Raw genomic sequence first — 20,578 nt, 5'->3', positions numbered from 1 at the left:
GTCACTGTCTTACCTTTGTTTTGTCATAATTTTATCTCAATCTTGTCTGTACCTTTTCTGTGTTTTCCCTGTGTTGCGTTTAATCTATTTTTATAAAATCAACACAAATAAACACTGAATTACTACTTTATCAGCTCGCACAAAAACTGCTCTTTCATTTATACTTAAACTGGCATAAAAGTATTTAAAATAATTATTTTTATTCATTAGAGATTGGAATTAATTCTGAGTATTACAAGAGATAGTGTCAACAATAGAAAAGTGCAAACAATATGAATATCAACAGATAGTTCTTAAGAACTGCTGACCATGTATAATTAAAGGAAAATTACAGAGGAGCGAAAAAATGACGAATTCGTTATGAAGAAGCAAATATCAAACATCCAATGGTCCAAGTTTAGGCCCCCTGTGAAAATTTAAACCGTTCCAGTGCGGTCCACCCCACCGTTCGCGATGTGCTTTTTAGCAGTTCGCTCGCGCACTCTCCCGCTCCTTTTGCCGCCGCTGCACTTGTTTTATATTCTTTTTTTTTTTATTATTCCGCTCTTTCCATACCTGCGTACATAGTTTTCTCCACCCAAGCCCATCACGCGGACCTTGCGGTACATAAGCTACTTAAATAGTTTTTAGTTGTTCGTTTGTTGTCAAGGATACTACACATCGCGGTTACCGAAGTAACGCAAAATACAAAACAGTTCCAGTCCGTTCGTCCGCTTGTTCGCAAGGATCTCGCTGCTGCGCGTCTCGTGTGTTTGCCGTGCAGATACCGCTGCTAAGCATATCAAGTGTTTCAAGAGACCTCCTTCCAACGATTCCTGTCGGTCGGGCGATCGGTCGGCCGGTTGCTGGTAGCCTAATCCGAAAGAGGGTGGCAGAGTAGCACCCTTCGCGCCATAGTCCAAGTGCCGCGCATCCGTTCAAACTAGTGAGCGTGTGAGCGAGTGAGTGAGCAGGCAGACTTTAAACCGAGCTAATGGCCAATAATCATTTGATTTGGTGAATTACCAAGATTTGGTTCGGAATCTAGCTTTAAAGGATAACGAGCGCTCAGCGGAGCCACACACGCCAGGACAAGCCAGGATTGCTGCTGGCACGTCAGGAAGTCCTTTAGCTGTTTCAGTCTTGCTTCTGATATGGTGGACACAAGTGTTCTGTACAATTCTTCAGTTTTATGATCGGTTACAGTGTATTGCCATCGGTGTGCTGTTAAATTTTTGGTTTTTACCACAACGTTAGAGAAAGCTCCCAGCGCTAAGAAAATCATAAAAGTTATTAAACCCAACACAGAGTGAAGTGTAGTGCAACAAGTTAAGTCAAAAATTAGATTCAGCTTTATTCAGTTCAACCCAGTGCTGGTTCGGTAGATCGTGAGGGTTCTTCGAAGTAGAACAATTCCCGCAAGACATAAATTCTTCCGTCACGGTGCTATGATTTTGTAAGTATATTCTTTATTCCATTCTGCAACACTTGTGAATGGTTTGAAACAGCCATACATTATTAATGAACGTACAATTAATGCAACTTGAAAAGTAGTTTCTTATACCAAAAAAGCAAGACTTAATCAATTTGAAGATTAAGACACGACTTTAAAATTTCAATACCTTGGGTAAATTCGCAAAAGTCGAAACTAAAGTTTCTGTATGAGTATATTCCGCTAATCTTAACGCGCAGGTATCCGAAATAGACACAGGAGCTTCAATGACTCATTTGCATTGCTACAAACGCTAGATCCGAACAGTAATCGCGCACGTATTGTAAGCACAATAGAGCTCACATGTCCTGCCACGGTTCAGCGGATGCCATGAAGCAAAGAATGAAAACCTAGTAAAATCCGTGAACCGACATATGGCATACACTAAGCCGAGTGACCGGCGTTTCGTGATTCAGGAAATTTGCACCAGATACACTCCATTAACCTAACAAGACAATTTAAAAGTCAGAATAATAAAGTCTGCTAGAAATCTGCTTCTTGTAGACACCGTCTGCGTTTTTATTGTGCCGTAGCTCGGGTAGTCATACGAAAAAGCCCTGCGGAATGACACAACCAAATTAAATCTCATTGGTTCTCCGGTCCTGAGTCAATTCATATGAATGCGCGGTGGAACTAACAATTAATAATGGATGAAGACTCCATTACATCAATACTTTTTCGGGGGGAAACGGCGAGTAAACTCATTTTCGATTCAGTTCCGCAAAATTTGTGGTGCATCGCTGCAATAGGTTCAGGACATTATAAAACTTAATAAGTCACTTGGCTTCTACAAACTTAATCTAATTGTTCTAACTGTAAGGTAGAATGCTGTCCACTTCCAACGTTCTCGTAAAACGATTATTTTGCATGAATTAAGTAAGAAGCAGGACCTTTCGAGTTTCAATAGATAATTCTAATAGAGTTCACATGATGTGAATATGAATTCTATGTATCATTGATCGAAAACGAAGCAGAGCTAGTAAAAAATATACAATTCACTGTTGGCTACTAGCAAAATTCTGAGGTGCATCAAAATGCATGTTTTGTTGTATTTACCATACCGTTCCAAAGTTAATGTGTTTTAGCGCATAACGTTCCAAAATACATGTATTTTAGTTATTTAAAAAAATATAATTTATTAGAACAACTCTCTAGGTTCTAACGAAGAAAACTTAACAACTGGAATTACTGTATTTAAATGTCTTATTTTTATTTTTGCTGTCAAAATATTGGAAGCGAAAAAAATGGTCAGATTTCCGGCTAGTGCTAACTGTCTTTGTAAATAAATTTTAAAATAAGGTTGGTGGTAAGTGAAAATATTTGAATTATCAGAAATTATACTAACAAAAGGTCAATTTAAAAGTTACTGTTTACAAAAGTAATTGTTTAAACATTATTCTGCGATATTGTTGTTTTAAAACAACATGTTCATATTTGTACATCACAAGGTAAATCTTTCGATTTTTTATGCATATTGGTTAATTCTAGAGCACCAGTTAAACAAAGTTTTTATGTTTTTAGATTATTTTTTAACGTCGTGCGCATTTAAGGGTTATTCATGCACTAAAATTACACACCTGAAAAACTTAAAATATTTTATTTTATTTCATTTTTTTGAAACCTTTCCAATCAATTCCGAAACCCGGGAGCAGCGAGAACATTACAATATATCAAATTGATGGTTTCAAATTGAGTCTTTCTACAAAGAGATCAAATTATCAAATTATACAATAATTGCCAAAGCAATCACTACCTTCATCCAATTTGCAACTTTGATCTGATATCGCACTAACAAAGTGCAAGAATCAAAGCAAAATGGTTATCCAGTGAATAAATTAAGCTAGCTTGGAACAGATTTGACACTTTTTCGAGATCATTCGCCAATAACACTGGTAAACAGGTTTTGCCCTAGAGCTTTAACTGAAAAAAATTAAAAATTATATCTTTCAACTTTTCCTCTACATTACGGTTCCCCTAGCGAAAGTAACCTTTTTCAGAGACAATAAAATTTCCTGTAAGCAATCGTAGAAGCGACGAACCCAGCGAACAATTACCCTGTGGCATTTCGACGCACCAGGGGCATCAAAACTCACAGGAATGGTTAAAAAGCTATACTTTTTTCAAAGCAACTTTTTTGAACTTCAGGACAACCCTAGTAAGAAGGAACCATGAATGGACGATAATCCATATGGTTCAACGATAACCCAGACAGTTCGGACTATACCCCGAATAGGCTGTTAAGCATGTTGTTATGGTTATTGTTTATGTGGGAACTTCTCGTCGATCAGTGCAATTGTACAAACAAGTAAGATGATACTATTACTGCCAAACATCTTGTTATTGTAGTAATATTGGTCGACCAAAACACGTGAATAATATGATTAACGAGGATTGAAGATGCGTCATAATTGGAATCTTGCTACTCATTGAAAATTAACTGCAGACAAATTAAGTCGAGTCTAGCACGCAGTTGTCAAACCTTTCCTTACGTCACCTAAGAAGTAAAATGAAATATTGAAAAAGTTTTTTCATCAATCCTGTTGATCAAACATAATTTTACTCATTTCGCCCAACTGAATCGTACGCTTCTTTAAAGTTTTCTAAGATCTATCGCAAGGTGTTGTCAATCCGTTGTGTAATGTTTCCTTGGAAAAATACAAATTCATCTGAGAGCTAGTCTTTCAATTTAAATCATTCCTTTTTTCGGAATCGTTCCGTAAGTTTTCATGAAACTCTTAGAATTTCTTCTTCATAAACAGCAATCGAATAAATTTTGTCCTAATTACTAAACGATTATATAGCCTCGAAGTGCTCAAGCATGATCGATTGGAATTAACTAAAGTGTATTCTCAACATTCTAGGATATTTCTCAGGCATTAGATTACTTCTTAGACACGGCGGCATTTTATGTCAGCCTCATGCTGTTATCAAGCTACTCTCCACCAATTTTGTGAATCGCCTTGAAAAAAAACCTGTATTATTAGGGAATTTGATTTTTCCTGAACAGACCATTAAATGTCGAAGTATTTTTGGAACAATCAGGGAACTTCTACTGTTTAAGAAGAATTTTTTTTCGATTCATTAACTACAAACTTCCATTCTAACACTAAGATGTATATTTTAATTTAAAATTTTAGCTCTTGTTTAGGTGTTTACATGCTTCGAATACATAATTCGATCATTCCAAAAGTATCGCGGAATTTTTTTATAGAACAAAATCCAAAAGAGCAAAAATAAATCATTCAGTTTATTAAATATAAATGAAGAACAAATAAATCTCAACCAGTTAAAAAACTCTAAGAAACTGATTCTAAATTTTGGCACCACCTGGACGATGTTCGCGGCATGTCATTTCATGGCCATTTTTCCGTAAAGGTATGATGCCAAATGCGGCCAAAACAGAACGGAGCAACCGTGTTGCTTGAAAAAAGGCAACAGACGTTTTAGGCACTCCTGCACATAAATTTCCTGGTTGATGGAACCTCTCGCGATGAATTTCCTCTTTCAGTTGCCGCATAAAATTCCTGTCCAGGAAGCTGTTCAAAGTCTGCATTGACGTCAATTTCATTATCCTGTACGTCAGCATCTTCACGTACAACTTTCGCGATCGTTATTTGGCATACTTGTTTTGCTTATCGTTATGATTTGAAGCCACCTCCTTTTTGTAAGTCGACAGTCCGGCACGTTTTTATCTCCATTCACAGTTGTAAACGATACTCCCAATTTGCTAGCGACATCTCGAACGGAAAGGTTGGGATTCCACTTGAAACTGCTGACCACACTTTTCGATGTTTTTGCGGTCTTCGGATTTCGATTTTCCCCTGATCTTGTCTTCTTAGCAATGAATAAACGATCCCCAAACACTTTTATTACATTGGTGGGGGTTGATTTGGCCACATTCAATAATTTTGCCAACTTGGCGTACGAGTAGTTCGGATTTTCGCGAAGCTCTGAACTGAAAAGCAAATGTCAAATCAAATATAAGGCATGATACTAAACACACATATCTTGAATATGAGGGATGTTAAGGTTTTTTGATTCACAATAGAAATAACACGGTAAATTGAAGTTGGCCAACTTTTGACCGTAACACCGATGTCGTATCACTGAACAGCAATGGAACAAACACTATGCAGTGCAAACAAGTTTTAACAGTCAGACTGCATGCTGGTTAAAATAACATCTGCTTTCAATTCTAGCACAAAACGAGAAAAAATTGAATCTTCAATTCATTTGGTTGGTTGTATTAAAAAGGATAGTCTGTTGTTCAGTTTTAAATCGGATATGATGCTAATGAGGCTTGGTATTCTCCTTAAAATATGACAAGAGCAGAGTGAATATTCGCTCTTTACTTCTTGTCCAGCATGAGTGCTAGTAATTTTTTGCATTACACTTTTTTTCTCTTTTGTGCTGTATTTCTGCTGCTCGCAAAAAAACTAACACACTTACTACTTACACCACAGCTGAGTGAAACGAAATTGCCGAATCACTCTTGGGAGAATACTCAGAAATACGCCGTGTGCACTGCTGAGATGAATTCGATAGCATTCGAAGAGCAAACAATTATTTTTTTTAACTTTCAAGGTGCGAAGCAAACAACGCAATTTGCTTTTCTACTCGAATGCTCTCTTTATTTGATATATGCTTAAGAGACACACGGTAACAGCACTGCAGTGAACTCTGTTATTGAGCGTTATGTCCTTTCGTTCGGAAGTGTTGCTACACCTACTGCTTACACTGCTAGCACTACTAGCACTACTACCGATACAGGTACCCACTGCCACTGCCGGTACCCGCTGCCGTTACTGCTATCCACTGCTACTTAGTTAGGACTGTCCTAATGGCATTCACTAGTATAATGATAAATGTGATTAGAAGCAGGCTCTTATATAGCCCAACTGATGCATTCCTGTTTAACTAGGTAGGGAACTATTTCTATATTCGTTTCATCGCTCTATCTACCGGTGAAATATTACTATTTTTCTTCAAAATAAAACATCCGGCTACTCGACTGAATTGAGAAATAAAATTAAAATATTTTTTAGATTGAAAAACAAAAAGCAAAATTTGACGGTAAATTGGAAAACAAATAGGAATTAGGTGAATTAGGTGCTAAGATGAATATAGGAGCGGTTCCCCTATATAATTCTGTTGACTATGTTAGGAAAAGCGAGCATTACACGACCAATCAGATCAATCGAATTTTGCTTTCAACCATTTTCAATAGTACAATAGTTTGAATAGTCTAATTAAACCTTTTTTCATTTGGACAGATGCTTACAAAATTTTCCCAAAAATCCATTGAAAACTTACCAACTTATTAGCGTTTTAAATTGAACTGCCTGAGAGACGTAGTTCTACGTCAAATTACTATAGCACTGTGCTACAAATGAGAAAAAAATACAAGAACTTCTGAAGTGACCTAGTGTAGGTTGTAGGTCTTGTTGAGTGTAACATTCGCTCATACTAGAAATTTTCCAAACACCCCCAAAATCTGAAGTTATTATCAAAATACGGTTTTTTGGACCTCAGCGCATATAATATTTTTTAACTCAGTCATTTGTCAAACGATTTTCAATATGAAAGCAGTTTTAGAAAGAAGACAAATAGAGCTTTTAAAATATATACAGGTTTGTTATAATATCAATAAAACATGTTAAGTTATTTGAGTTTATATCTAATTTTATAGACATTTCCATGCAATTTTTCAATTTAATTTTAAATTTGCCGTCTATTTTTGTGAGAAACATACCACAAATACACTATAATTTCGAAAGTATATTCAATTCCGAATCAAATGAAAGCAGTTTTGTGGAAATCGGTTGATATTTGCCAAGTTATATATTTTATAAAGAAAACCAAAATGTTTGGCTTCTATCGCACATTTATTTCACGGAGCTACAAATGATGAAAAAATGCAAGAACTTTTGATGTGACTTAGTGTGGGTTGTAGCTTTAGTTAAATGTTACTTGCGCATTTACTTGAAGTTTTTCAAATACCCCGAAAATTATAAGTTATGTTCAACCCTGTTTTTTACCTTAGCTCACATTCTTATATTTAATACGGTTGTTTTTCAACCGATTTTTTATATTTTGGCTGCTTTGGAAAGGCGAAAAATAGAGCATTTGAAACATATGAATATGTCTAAAAAGTTTACCTATATTTGATGAATAGTTTTAAAATAAATAAGATGGTTTATGTTATTTTCAAATTTTTCCAAATTTATTCGCAATTTTTCACACATTTTTGTAATAATGGAGCTTCAATTGCTTTAAAATTTGGAAAGTTCTTTTTAGTACCAAACGAAAACAATAGGTGTTGGTAATGAAAATATGTTATAATTATGCTGAGAAATGATATGATGAAATCTAAGTATATGGTGGAAAACATCAACAAGTCATATCTCAGCCACATTATAACAGATTTTCATAAACAACACTTACTGTTTTCGTTTGGGACTGAATGTACTTTTCAAATTCTACAGCTATTAAAGCTCGTTCATTACAAAAATGTGCAAAAAATTACGAATAAATTTGGAAAATTTTTAAGAATAACATAAACTTTTTTATTTATTTTAAAACTATTCATCACATATAGGTAAAATTTGAAAAAAAATCATTTTATTGAATATAAATCATCTTATTTTATTTAAAATCATTCATCACATATAGGTAAACTTTTTAGACATATTTATATGTTTCAAGAGATCTATTTTTCGCCTTTCCAAAACAGCCAAAATATAAAAAACTGGTTGAAAAATAACTGAATAAAACATAAAACAGTGAGCTAAGGTAAAAAACAGGGTTTTGACCATAACTAATAATTTTTGGGGTATTTGAAAAACTTTAAGTAAACGCGCAAGTAACATTTGACTAAAGCTACAACCCACATAAGTCACATCAAAAGTTCTTGCATTTCTTCATCATTTGTAGCTCCGTGAAAAAATTGCGCGATAGAAGCCAAAAATTCTGGTTTTCTTAAAAAATATATGACTTAGCCAAATATCAACCGATTTTTACAAAACTACTCCCAATTGATTCGGAATTGAATGAGCTTTCAAAATTATGGTATATGTGTGGTATGTTTCTCACAAAAGTAAACGGAAAATTGACAGTTAAATTGAAAAATTGCGTGAAAAAGTCTAAAAAATTATATTCTAGCTAAAATAACTCAACATGTTTTATTGATATTAGAAAATTGACAGTTAAATTGAAAAATTGCGTGAAAAAGTCTAAAAAATTATATTCTAGCTAAAATAACTCAACATGTTTTATTGATATTAGAACAAATATATTTTGAAAGCTCTATTTGTCCTCTTTCTAAAACTGCTAAAATATTAAAAATCGGTTGATAAACGACTGAGTTAAAAAATATTATATGCGCTGAAGTCCAAAACATCGTATTTTGACCATAACTTCAGATTTTGGGGGTGTTTGGAAAATTTCTAGTATGAGCGAATGTTACACTCAACAAGACCTACCAGGTCACTTCAGAAGTTCTAAATCGTTGTAGAACAGTGTAGTTTATTTCTGTCATATACAATAAAGTATTTTTTTACGGAAGAAACAAAAATCGCGTACAAAACTCGTTTGAAAAACCACGTTATTTGAAAAAACGTCGTGAAAACCAGTGTAAAAAAGCGCATTGAAAAAAAATTATAAAAGAGTACAAGCATTAAGATTTAAAACAAAATTGAAACAGAAAAATCATCTTTTTAAAGGCTACATTGAAAGCGATTGCATGCAAACTCTATGCATGTTATCATTCTTTATTTCCTATCATTACCAATCCGTTCAGGGAGAGATATAAAATGGTGTAAAATTGAAAATAAATCATTAAAACTGAGAGAAAAAGGCTAATTTTAGATGGGTATGACCAGCTTTGTTACTGATCAGTAAAAAGTTAGATCACTTCATGAACTAATTACGTTTTTTGTCTTATGATTTACATTTTGAGTTTTGAAAAGTAGGCAAAAATGAACAAGGACTGAGAGCGTGATTAGGCTTAGAAAAAATGAGACTGTGGGTTCGAGTCTCGTCTGGACGAGGGTTTTTTGTCTAAGTCTAAATCACACCCTCAGTCCTTGTTCAATCTTCGCATTTTTGAAAAAAATACATACATTGTCTACTTTTCAAAACTTAAAGTAAGGTCACCAGAAGTTACACACTAAAAATAAGTTGCTGCTCCCAGGCATCATCCCAAAGATTCTTCACTTCATTTTGTATTCACATCTTAGCATGAAAAATACTTTATTAGCAACAAATGTATGAATGGTAGTAAAATTGATGAAATTTATCACAATCAGTGGAGATTACGACGAATTCAAAACGTTAAGAGTGCTCTTTCTAGCAAATTCAAAAAGGTAGGTCAAAAGTGATCTCGGTTATCAAAGTTACCCCAGTTTCCGGTACTAATGATTCTCGACGGAAAAATATGCTAGGGAATTTTTTTCTTTCTGGAAATACTAACTAATATCAGGGAAATTTATTTTTGAAGTCAATTAAACACCATGTTTAAATAAATAAATAATATACCACATACGTATTTGAACTCTACTCTTTGTGTAGTATCGAGAAAGGGGATTAATTTCACTTCATGTATGGGATTTGCAATTCCGGGAACTATTTCTCGGGAAATACCTCAGAAGTTAAAGCTATTCCAATTAAAAGTATTAACGAAGCTTAAATGTTGAATAACTCTGAGTAATTTCGGGTTAGGGCATATGTGTAGAAGAACTTTTCATATCAAATTTGGGAACCAATCACCCTATATTTAGGACAATAAACGTCCAGTTTCTGACATAAAAGTGATAAATGGTGTTACGGTCAAAAATTGATCAATTACAATTTGCCGTTTTATTTTTATCTTATATCAAAAAACCTGAACACCCCTCATTTCAAAGATGTGTGTGTTTCGTATCATGGCGTATGTTTGATTCTGACATTTGCTCTTCAGTTGTGAAAATGACGTCGAAGCAAGAGAAGCAACGAATCCAAATTATACTTGCGCATCGCGAAAATCCGAACTACTCGTATGCTAACTCGGCATAATTGTTGAATGTGGCCAAATCAAACGTCGTCCGAGGTGTTGCTAGCGAGCTGGGAGTGTCATCTACATTTGTGAATCGAGCTCAAAAACGAGCCGGACTGTCGATTTACAAAAAGGTGGTGGCTTCAAATAGTAACGATGAGCAAACCAAGTCCGCCTGCTGTACCGGAAAATGCGGACGAAGTTTGATTGGCGAATCATGACACTTACGCCAATACAGATTTTAAACAGCTTCCTGGACAGGAATATTATACGTCAACTGGAAGAGGAATAGTGGCAAAGATTTTGAAACACATTAAACTGTGAAGTTGGCAAAGATATACCTTGTGTGGCAGGCCATCTATTCCTGTGGTTTGAAGAGTAACATTTTCATCGCGAAAGGTTCAGTCAACCAGGAGATTCATGTGAAGGAGTGCCTGAAAAACCGTCTGTTGCCACGGTTGTTCCGTTTTGTTTTGGCCGGATTCGGCTTCTTACCATTACGGAAAAAGACCTTGAAGTGGTATGCAGCGACCCAACCCACCATAGCTCCCTTTTAAAAAATACTCAAGTAGAAACCTCAAGAAGGCACGAAAGACAGTTGTCAACGAGATGCAGTTCAAGGCTAATTGGCGTTTTACGGTGAACAAAGTGACCAAGAAGGCTATGAAAAACATGATGGAAGGAGCAATGAGGAAAGGCCGGCAATTCGCATTCACTATTAGAAAGCTTGAGTCAATATTTTTCCTCTATTTTGTACGAATTGAACTGGACAAGGAAATATAATCTGATTTTTCAATAAAAAAGGATCGTTACACATATTTTACACGTACACATATTTTTGTTTGACCAATTTTCAACCGTAACACCCTTCATCAGCGCACATTTTCTCGAAATCACTCCGATTTCAGAACCTAGTGCATGTATATATATATATATATATATATATATATATATATATATATATATATATATATATATATATATATATATATATATATATATATATATATATATATATATATATATATATATATATATATATATATATATATATATGTTCTGTTAAAAAAATAAATTGCAGTTTATATATTATTTGCTAACTATTTTTTGTTGATCTCACAAAACACAAATGCTGGAAACTAAACAGCCTTCGGTAAACATTGTTTCGTTGTGTTCGCAAATGTATTGTAAATTGAACTGACAACTTCGGTAAATAATTGATAGTTTGATCAGCGGTTTTTTTATTTACCAAGACCAAGTTTCTATTAAATTATGTTCACCGAAATATGCACTTGTTTAATTATTAGACTACTGAGAATCATCAAAAGTAAACTTGCTTTCAGTCAAAAGAAACCAACCGCCAATTAACTTATGACATTAATGGCTTACGTTGAAATGAATATTTCCTACAGTTACACTATAGTGCATCAGCAAACCAAACTAAACTATGATGCCTTTATTTATTGTTGTTGCCGCCTGAAGTTCATCAATCTGATTCATTAGCGGGCACGGAATCTTAACTGCGTTAGGCCACACCTCACCGACTTTCCAGATAATTTGTTGCCATCGTCTGCACAAACCCAGCCTTCCGTGAACGACTCTACCGTAATGCAATCAACCTGCTCTCCCTGACGCGATGGAACCTCCAGAAGAGGTGAAAAACAAGCCCCAAATTTTTCCACAGATCATAATGAAGATAAACATCGGCTGCACACGCCATCCACCCTCTGCATGATAGTCACATCACAAACACCAGGCGACCCTTCCAGCTCAGGCTCAGTCGATGCGTACTTTATGATCCATGCGACAGTGATAATGCGTCATTAGGGAAACATCCAGAAACCCGATTTTCGCCGCCATCATCTATGCGAGGGGTTCACTTCAACAATGCCCAAACCTTTCACGTCTGGCCGGAGTAATAAAATGAACCAATTACGAACCTTGGCACTGGGAGAATTCACAGTCGCTATTTGCTATCATTCTGTGGATCTTTTCGTGCCATCGTTTAAATTTGGCCAAAATCAGCGGCGCGTGCAAATGCCTATATACAACGATCGGGCACGAGCGACCACCTTTGAGTTTGTGTCATCATCGGAACCAACAGCGAGCGTAGTGCAGTGACAGTGACAGCATTTTTCAACCCGGGATCTCGTGCTTTGAATGGCTGGCTGTCTGGTGGAGGTGAATTTGATGATGGTAGCGATTTATGTACATAAATTATAATGGCAAGTGCAGAGAATCGGAACCTAGTGGATTAGTAAACCGTAAACGCCTAATGGAAGCGTGAGTTAGAACAAGCAAATTGATGTCAAACCAAATGTCAAATGGGGTAATAAACGGATCTGGGAAGGATGATGGCTTCTTTCGGTAAGACGATTTGTTTGAAAGCTTTGAAAAATATATAATAGTTCTATCCGAATTGACACCGTTTTGATTCCGTTCTGAAGACTGGTCCAACGATTGGGAACAAGAGTGGCTAATTAATAGCAAGAATGATCAGCCTTAAATGGATATTGAAAAATTATAATAATAATATTTTCTGAATTAGAAATTGGAAAATAATATTATCAAACTTTCCCGAATTTTTAGGAAAACTCGAAATTTGCAAAAGCTTGAAGAATAGAAATTCGTAACTGTCGTAAATTGACCTTTCTGTTTATCGACTTTTAAGCCAACTGTTAGTGTACAATAAAGGACCATAGCAAGGCTAAAGCCTGTATCAGACTAACCGTTGCAGCGGTCAACCGCTACCGTTCCGTTCTTTTTCGACCAATCAGAACACAGCGGTCGACCGTCGCTTGTTGTTGTTGCAAAAAATAGAATCTTTTCTATATTTGCCGCCGACCGTTCCCAACGGTTGCCGGCTGCTGTCATTGACATGGCGAAGGCAAACGAATCTCTTCACACCTACACAAGATCACATATAGAGACTTGACAAATGAAAATGTGTGCTTCTCTTTTTGGCACACACGACAGCCAGTCAAAACATTGATAGCACCGGCAACGCTGGCTGGCGATGTCAAATCTCGACCAACACTGGCAAAAATAAATCCAAATTCCCACTAATTAAAAGCTGGGCTGGATACCTTAAATATATCATTTCTTATGTAAGATAACGACCAGTAAGAGATCCAAATATTTCACCTGGCTAAACCTGGCTGATGCTGTGAAAAGTGAGAAAGAAAAAAACGAAACCAAGACAAACCACTCATTCATGATTCTAGACAATTGCAACAAAGATGGACTATTGTAGTGCATCTCGAAAAACGGTGTTATGCGTGTGCGCTGGCCGGTGTGTGGGCGATTACGTTTCTTGCACAATAACAACACCGTAAAGCCATGCACGGTATAATTGAAAAGTGGTGCGTAATCTCACTTTACTCACGTCTCTTTTCTAGGAATACTACTCTTCTACTACCACCTAACAAGTGTACCATCAGTCCTCCGGCAAACCAGTAATGTACAGAGCTAACATGACAAAGAAACCGACCAGCAAATTAAACTAAAGAGACTTATGAAATTTTTGCGATAGTTCCCAGTGGCCAACTCAGCTCTGCAAAATTAGCGAAACTGCAAAGAAGAACAGATGCACAGGCAATTACACCCTGTTGCAGACACCCAAGCGCTAGCGGCATATGCAAATACGTATCATCTGCGTCCCAGAAAGCTTGCCGAACCAATTTTTCAATCAACATATCATACGCGAACCGTTTAATTAAAGCTGCTCCATCCACAAACGAAATCGACCAAAATTAGTTACAATGCACTAGCCGCCAAACAAACGAAAGCGCGCAAGATGAAAATCGGAGACACGTTGATGATGCTGATTGGATTTGATTCGAACGTGTTGGCTCATTTTAATCTGTAGGGTCGTGAGGGTGATTCTGAGGCAAACCCGGTTGCCGGGTCTGAGATCTAGAAAAGGCACATCGACCCTAGAGGGTTACGCAATATTTCGTCAAAACGAATAGGTGCTGCCCAGATTCACTTTTCAAAATCAACTAATTTCATGCCTGTAAACAAAGTGCGTCGATTTTTCCCTCTGCCTTACCATGCGCACCCGGCCGGAGATGCTCTACGAAGATGCGAAGGGTAATTTCACAGATAGACGATGATGGGAAAGCATTTTCATTTACATGCTCTTTGGATATGGGACTAACCGAGTGTAGATAATCGTGCAGTCGTTACTAATGCACGCTCGATGAAACCTCGGGAGTTGTGCAGGCAGGTTGTTGAATTAGTGTAACGATAGCAATACAATCTAAGCATTGCTTGTCTACTTAATCAACAACTGATAAGTCGGTCAAAGCGTGAAGCAACAGTTCACCATTTGCGCACTGTTTGAAGATTGGCAGATTAAATTAGCTGCCAACTTGTAACGCGGTGCAACATGAGCTGCGTGGCGTGCCATTCGGTCCAGCAGGAAGATTTTTTTTTCGTGAAGTTGGATGGAATAATGTTCATCAAAAATCATCAAAATTATTAGACGATACAAGTTTGAACAAAAGCCTAAGGTCCTTTAAAATTAAAGAATATTTTTAATACTGCAACTTCTTCTCATAGTAGCATCCGAAATACAATCATTTACACAAGCGCTCACGGCAATATTTACGAACAGATTTATATTTACTATCAGAAATCAATAGGCACTGTTAGGAATGATTAACGCATGACATGAAGTCGTCAAAGGTAGTGAGGATCATCTAAATCAGTTTTGATTAGGAAACTTTGAACAACTCATTGCCTTCTACTGAATCGTACGCTGCCTTAGACCAGATTGGTCGACAAAATGAAAAAATTATGCATTCCAAAAGTTCCAACCGGAAAAAAATGAAAGATTATAGCTGTTCAACCATTCATTATGTTTACGAGGAAACTCATTTAAGTCTCTGAAAAGACGGTAATGGCTAGGGACACCAAAATTCACAGGAATGTTTGAATAGCTTTAATCCTTATTTTTTTTCGGTTTGAACTTCTAGAGTGCACCTGTGTTGACCAGTGTTATTTAAACGAATGATTAGTTCTCTCATAATTTTGTGAAGACGTGGTATGAGCATTGGATGCGACATACGGACCTCCTCATGAAGATATTCACGAGCTATCAGTACCGAGATTACGGATATTTTGTGCCGAAATTTCAGTTAGGTGAACCGAAATTTACGAAAAAATGTGACAGCTGTCATTATTCTTTTAACCGATTACTCAGTGTTGCCGTTCTCGGCAAAAATTACCGAGACCCGGCAATAAATTTTAAGTGTGTAGTACTGTGAATAAAATTGAGTTTTATCACTATCCGCAATATTTTGGGATAATTAAATGATTTTTGGGCGCTGAAAAACTAATTTCCAATTTCTAAGTGGTGCCGTTTTCGGCAAAAATTTTCGAGATCCGGCCATAAATTTTAAGTTTGTACAAAAGGATGTTATTTCTTCGCATGTATTGAAATTTGATTTTAATCAACTAACTGTATAATCTATGGTTTACCTTTTACTTATATTCAAGAGTCTTAAGATTGATAAACCCAAATAGTTTTAGTGACAATGGGATGTTTCAAATTTTCAAACCCGTTTTTTTCGAAACCGTGAATTACGCGTTGTGCAAATTTTGAACAAAAACTACGATACGCCAACTTTGTGATGGTTTTTTCGTTATTCGTTTTGTATATTTGCTGCGATCCAATCACGGGTGCTTTATTCTCTTACTAAGACGCTTACAGTTTCTAAGAGTAAGTAGCACTCCATTTCTTGAAAGTAAACTCATGATTACTGTACTACTCGGATGTGGAAAACTTATTTTTAGCAACTCAATTAAAAATATGTGGTCTCTCTTAAAAGAACAATTGGTTTTAGTTTACCCAAAACTGGAGACATTCCTGTATGTCAACGGAGTTTCCCACACAGAAGGGAGATCCAAAGTGCGTTGACCAACAGACAAAAGTAAGAAATATCATTCAATCATTTCTATATATTTTTTTATGTCAGTGTAACCTTCTACCGTTGTATGAGTCTATTTGGACAAGTTTCTGACGTCTCTGACACGCGTAGTACGTGGAAACGGAAACAACGGTCAGTGCGTAAAAAAAAGTTGTTTCAAATAATTGAAATTGGCGTTTAAAGTTTTCTCTCTATTTATACAAAAAACAAGTGACGTACAATCGAAACTTATTGGTATTGCAAAACATCATTAATTCAATCAATAAACATAATGTTTTTTACAACTAAAAGACTGGAAAAAATCTAAATGTTCAATCAATTTATTAGAAATCTTCCAAATTTTACCAATCTGACATTTATATTCAAAGAAATCTTGTAAGAATCAGGATTCATGAACCTCAAATGCTAACTTGAACTTTTTTGAATTTTTGTAGGTCAACGCCAATCACATACAAACCGGCAGATTTTTGAAAAATCGGTTTACTGCGAAGAAAAAAAAAAGGAATTTCGATTCCGATACGTAACCTTGACCTTTATGCGATTAAGAGCTTTAAAGATAATGAACAACTTTCCTTATTACATCAATGTGTTTAGTCGACAAATTGGGCAGTTTTGACTTTTGTCCCTTGTTATCATACATTCAACGCACTATGCGTTGTGAAAGGTGCTGTTTACTCTGTAGGTCCGTTTGCTATGGAAGGCAGCGAGATATTTAAAATCGCCGGCTGCTGCAGGCGACCCAGTTCCCAGTAAATCATCCTCTTGCAACCGTGATCGGATATACCACTGCCGTTACCGATATTGCTATCCGCTGCTACTAATTCGGGACCGTTCTTCCCAGCATCCATTAATAATATAATTGGTTTGAACAGAAGCAGGTTTTAATAAAGCCCACGAGTGCATTATCGGGTTACTTCTATCGATTGTGTTAGGAAGAGCAAGCATGAGAGGACCAATCTGAGGTCTAAATCGGCGTTTTAACAATGCTAGACTATTTTCAATAGTACAACAGTCCGAATAATCAAACTACAATTTCCTGCATTTGGGTGACTGCATGTATAATTATTCAATTGAGTCTAAGAATGAATAAAATCGGTTGGAAACTGACTGATTTTTAAACATTCGAAAGTGGACAATTTTCGTGACGCTCACAATGTTTCCAGTTCTTCTGTTTGTACCCCCTTATATTTTGTCGTAAGACATCGTTCGTATTTTGTCGTAAGACATCGTTCGTTAAAAAAGTGTGAGAAGCATAACGTAATGATAATCCAGCAAACGATCGACCAGATGTTGGCAGCACCCTCTCAGAATTTAATAAAACTTTCTGGGTGTCTAGACCTTACTACCCTAAGCAACTTTACATTTTTTTCAAGCATTTCACTGTACTAATTTTTGAAAAGGGTTTAAGTCTTTTTTATAAATCAATATATCTGAATAACGGGAAGAGATAGAGAAAAGTTACCAAGAAATGACTTCTAGGCAATTGTCTGAACGTAGAATAGCGTCATCCATTAATTATGTAAGAACTTTTTTCGAATTTTGATTTTCTTGATTCTCCCTCTCCCTCTTCGTAAGCATTCGTAAGAAATTTGGATACCCCCCCTTCTCTCCCCCTAAACCCTTACGTAATTTGTGGATGACCCCAATCTTAAATTCAATTTTGAAAAAAAAAATTAGGTTCTACACTGAGAAAAATCTTTTGAAAAACAAAAAAAAAATTAGAAAAACGGCCATATCAGATTATTTTTCAAAATATTTTTTTTTTTTTTTTTCAAATAGATAATTCAGTTGCCTGAACTCTTTTGGAGAAAAACCAAAGTGGACACTTATGAGGCAAAAAAAGCAAAAAGTTTTTGTTAAAGATTTTTTTTCCTTGACAGTGCCCACTTTTGTTTGTTCAGAATGATTTTGATGATTCAGCTGATTCAGCTAAAACTATCCAAAATAACTGGTTTTGAACGAAATCAGTTATGACCTTATTTTAAAAACTTTTTTTGTTTTAAAACGGAATGTTTTTCAGTGTGGGATCTCAAATTCATTTTTTTTAAATGAAATGGTTCTGCAAAGCCCTCAGTAGAGTCGGTGTAAAATCCTTCAAATGCATTTAACCAGCTTGGAGCAGGTTTGACGGATTGTCGAAAACTTTTTCAAGATGATACTATTAGCGATTATTATTAGTAGCTAACTTTGTCGATCCAAAAATCCAACAAAAGTACGTATTGTATATACTTTTGAGAACAGTTGCGTTATGGCCAAGTCTCATGTGATTTTAGGATTTCAAAATTATTCAAAAATTATGCCAATTTTGCTCCCTTTTTATATGTTATCGTTCTATCTTACAACTGCATGTACAACAAAAAATATCTTTAGTTTAATTGCGAAAAAAATGTGTTGGAAATATAGCAATTCCATGCGAAATCGTTCTAAAAATGTGGAAATTTGAAAAAAACATTTTTACTCTGATGAAACTTCGCATATGTTTTTGTCTAGAGGACACTTTTCTACAGGTATTCTGACTGAAGACTTATTTTTTTTAAACGGCGTATATGTTTTAGTAGGTGTTTGGTTGTAGATTTAAATGGAAACATAACCTATTCTCGATATTCAATTCCATTCTACTATGACACTCAATGAGAGCTTTATTTGTAGAGTATTGATTTCTCGACTAGGAAATAATACAAACCGAAAAAAATACTCTTTTTGAATAGTGAGTAAATATCCTTAATCTTCATTTTTTTATATCAATTATACATTTTGACTATGAATTACGATTTTCGATGTTATTTCTAGGAATGCTTTCTTCAAAAATCTTGAGAACAACGATACTTACAGATGTGATTTTTGATTCAAATTACATCAAGAGAAAGTTATTCACAGTCAAGATTGAAAATTTACACAAAAAATATGATTTTTTTGAAAGTACAAAATTTTGCTCTTCCAAACAATTAAAAAATATGTGGCATGTTTCAAAAATTTCTAAGTGACATCAATTTTGCATGGCTAAAAATTAATAAATTGAAAAATGCCGCAAATTTGTATCACTATTCAAAAATGTGATAATTTTTTCTGTGTATATTTTTCCAAGTTTAGCGATTAGCCTAGCCAACATTCTATCACGGATAAATGTTTCTAAGATACCATTTTTCAAAGTTTTCGTGTACATACTGAAACTGATACGCCTTTAGCTATTTTGCGTGAATATATAACAATAACGCATATCATACGGCGCGGTTCTTATTTCGAAACGTGTCGTAGTTGGGACGTGTACATTTGAAGTTCGTTCCGATTTCCGAAAAATGTATTGATTGTTTTGTTTAGTAAATAGTTTAAGATTGATCAAATATTTTACGCAACACTCTCTTGTAACTATTGATTCGAATCAAAAATTTGCTTAGGTTTATGATAAATAAACAAAATCATTATATACCGTTAATTGACAGACTCTTGAAAATAAAAATTGAATTAGGTGAAAGAATTCAATGAAAATATAATGATGCGGAATATTGTTTTAAGATTATTATTAGCAAATTGCGAAGAAGCAAAACTGAGTCATCAAGCTGAGTCATCCTTCATAACTATTGTTTTGAAAAGTACAATCTATAAGAGAACTATGAACCAAACCTTGTTGTGTCATTTACAAATATCGAAATAAGGCAGTTCATTTATCCCAATTTCTTACGCCATAAGCCCATTGAAGAGAAAGAATTGATATCCAAATTTGTTTCGTCATAAAACGATTTCTTTCATCACTCATTCACAAATAACAATAACGGCTACGGCTTCGCCGATTAGCTAACGAAAGTCGAACATTTCAGCCACGCTAAAAACGACCATAATTTTTTGTGAAGCCTTTTCATACGAGAAAGGTAGGACGCAATTTCCTGACGCACGATTTGCTTCATAATCTACTAGATCTATTGAAGGAATAAATTACCCTAAGCAAAAGTTTGCTCAGCTTTGCCTTACCCTAATGGCAGTTCTCTATTCTAGCTCAGCATACACAGTTCGACTTGTGCCCGCTACCGATTAATCATCGTTTCCTTTCGTTGCCACATTAGCGAACACCGATTTTCACACGTGCATAAACAATACCAAACCGACACCTACTGCTCCACAGATCAAGTAGAGCGGAAAAGCTCATAT

General features: G+C 35.5%; 1 protein-coding gene across 1 annotated transcript in view; it reads left to right on the top strand.

The window, feature by feature from the left end:
• The first annotated feature begins 654 nt into the window (after positions 1-654).
• Positions 655-20,578, top strand: part of LOC129723886 (ras association domain-containing protein 10) — a 48,967-nt gene continuing 29,043 nt past the window's right edge. Inside the window, exon 1 of the mRNA XM_055678370.1 lies at positions 655-1,435. The gene's annotated coding sequence lies outside the window, so the exon portion shown is untranslated. The remainder of the gene's footprint in view (positions 1,436-20,578) is intronic.

Source organism: Wyeomyia smithii, chromosome 2 (assembly GCF_029784165.1).
Source record: "Wyeomyia smithii strain HCP4-BCI-WySm-NY-G18 chromosome 2, ASM2978416v1, whole genome shotgun sequence".
Taxonomy (NCBI): Eukaryota; Metazoa; Arthropoda; class Insecta; order Diptera; family Culicidae; genus Wyeomyia; species Wyeomyia smithii.
Note: the sequence above shows the minus strand (reverse complement) of the source record. Positions and strands in the feature narration are given on the sequence as shown.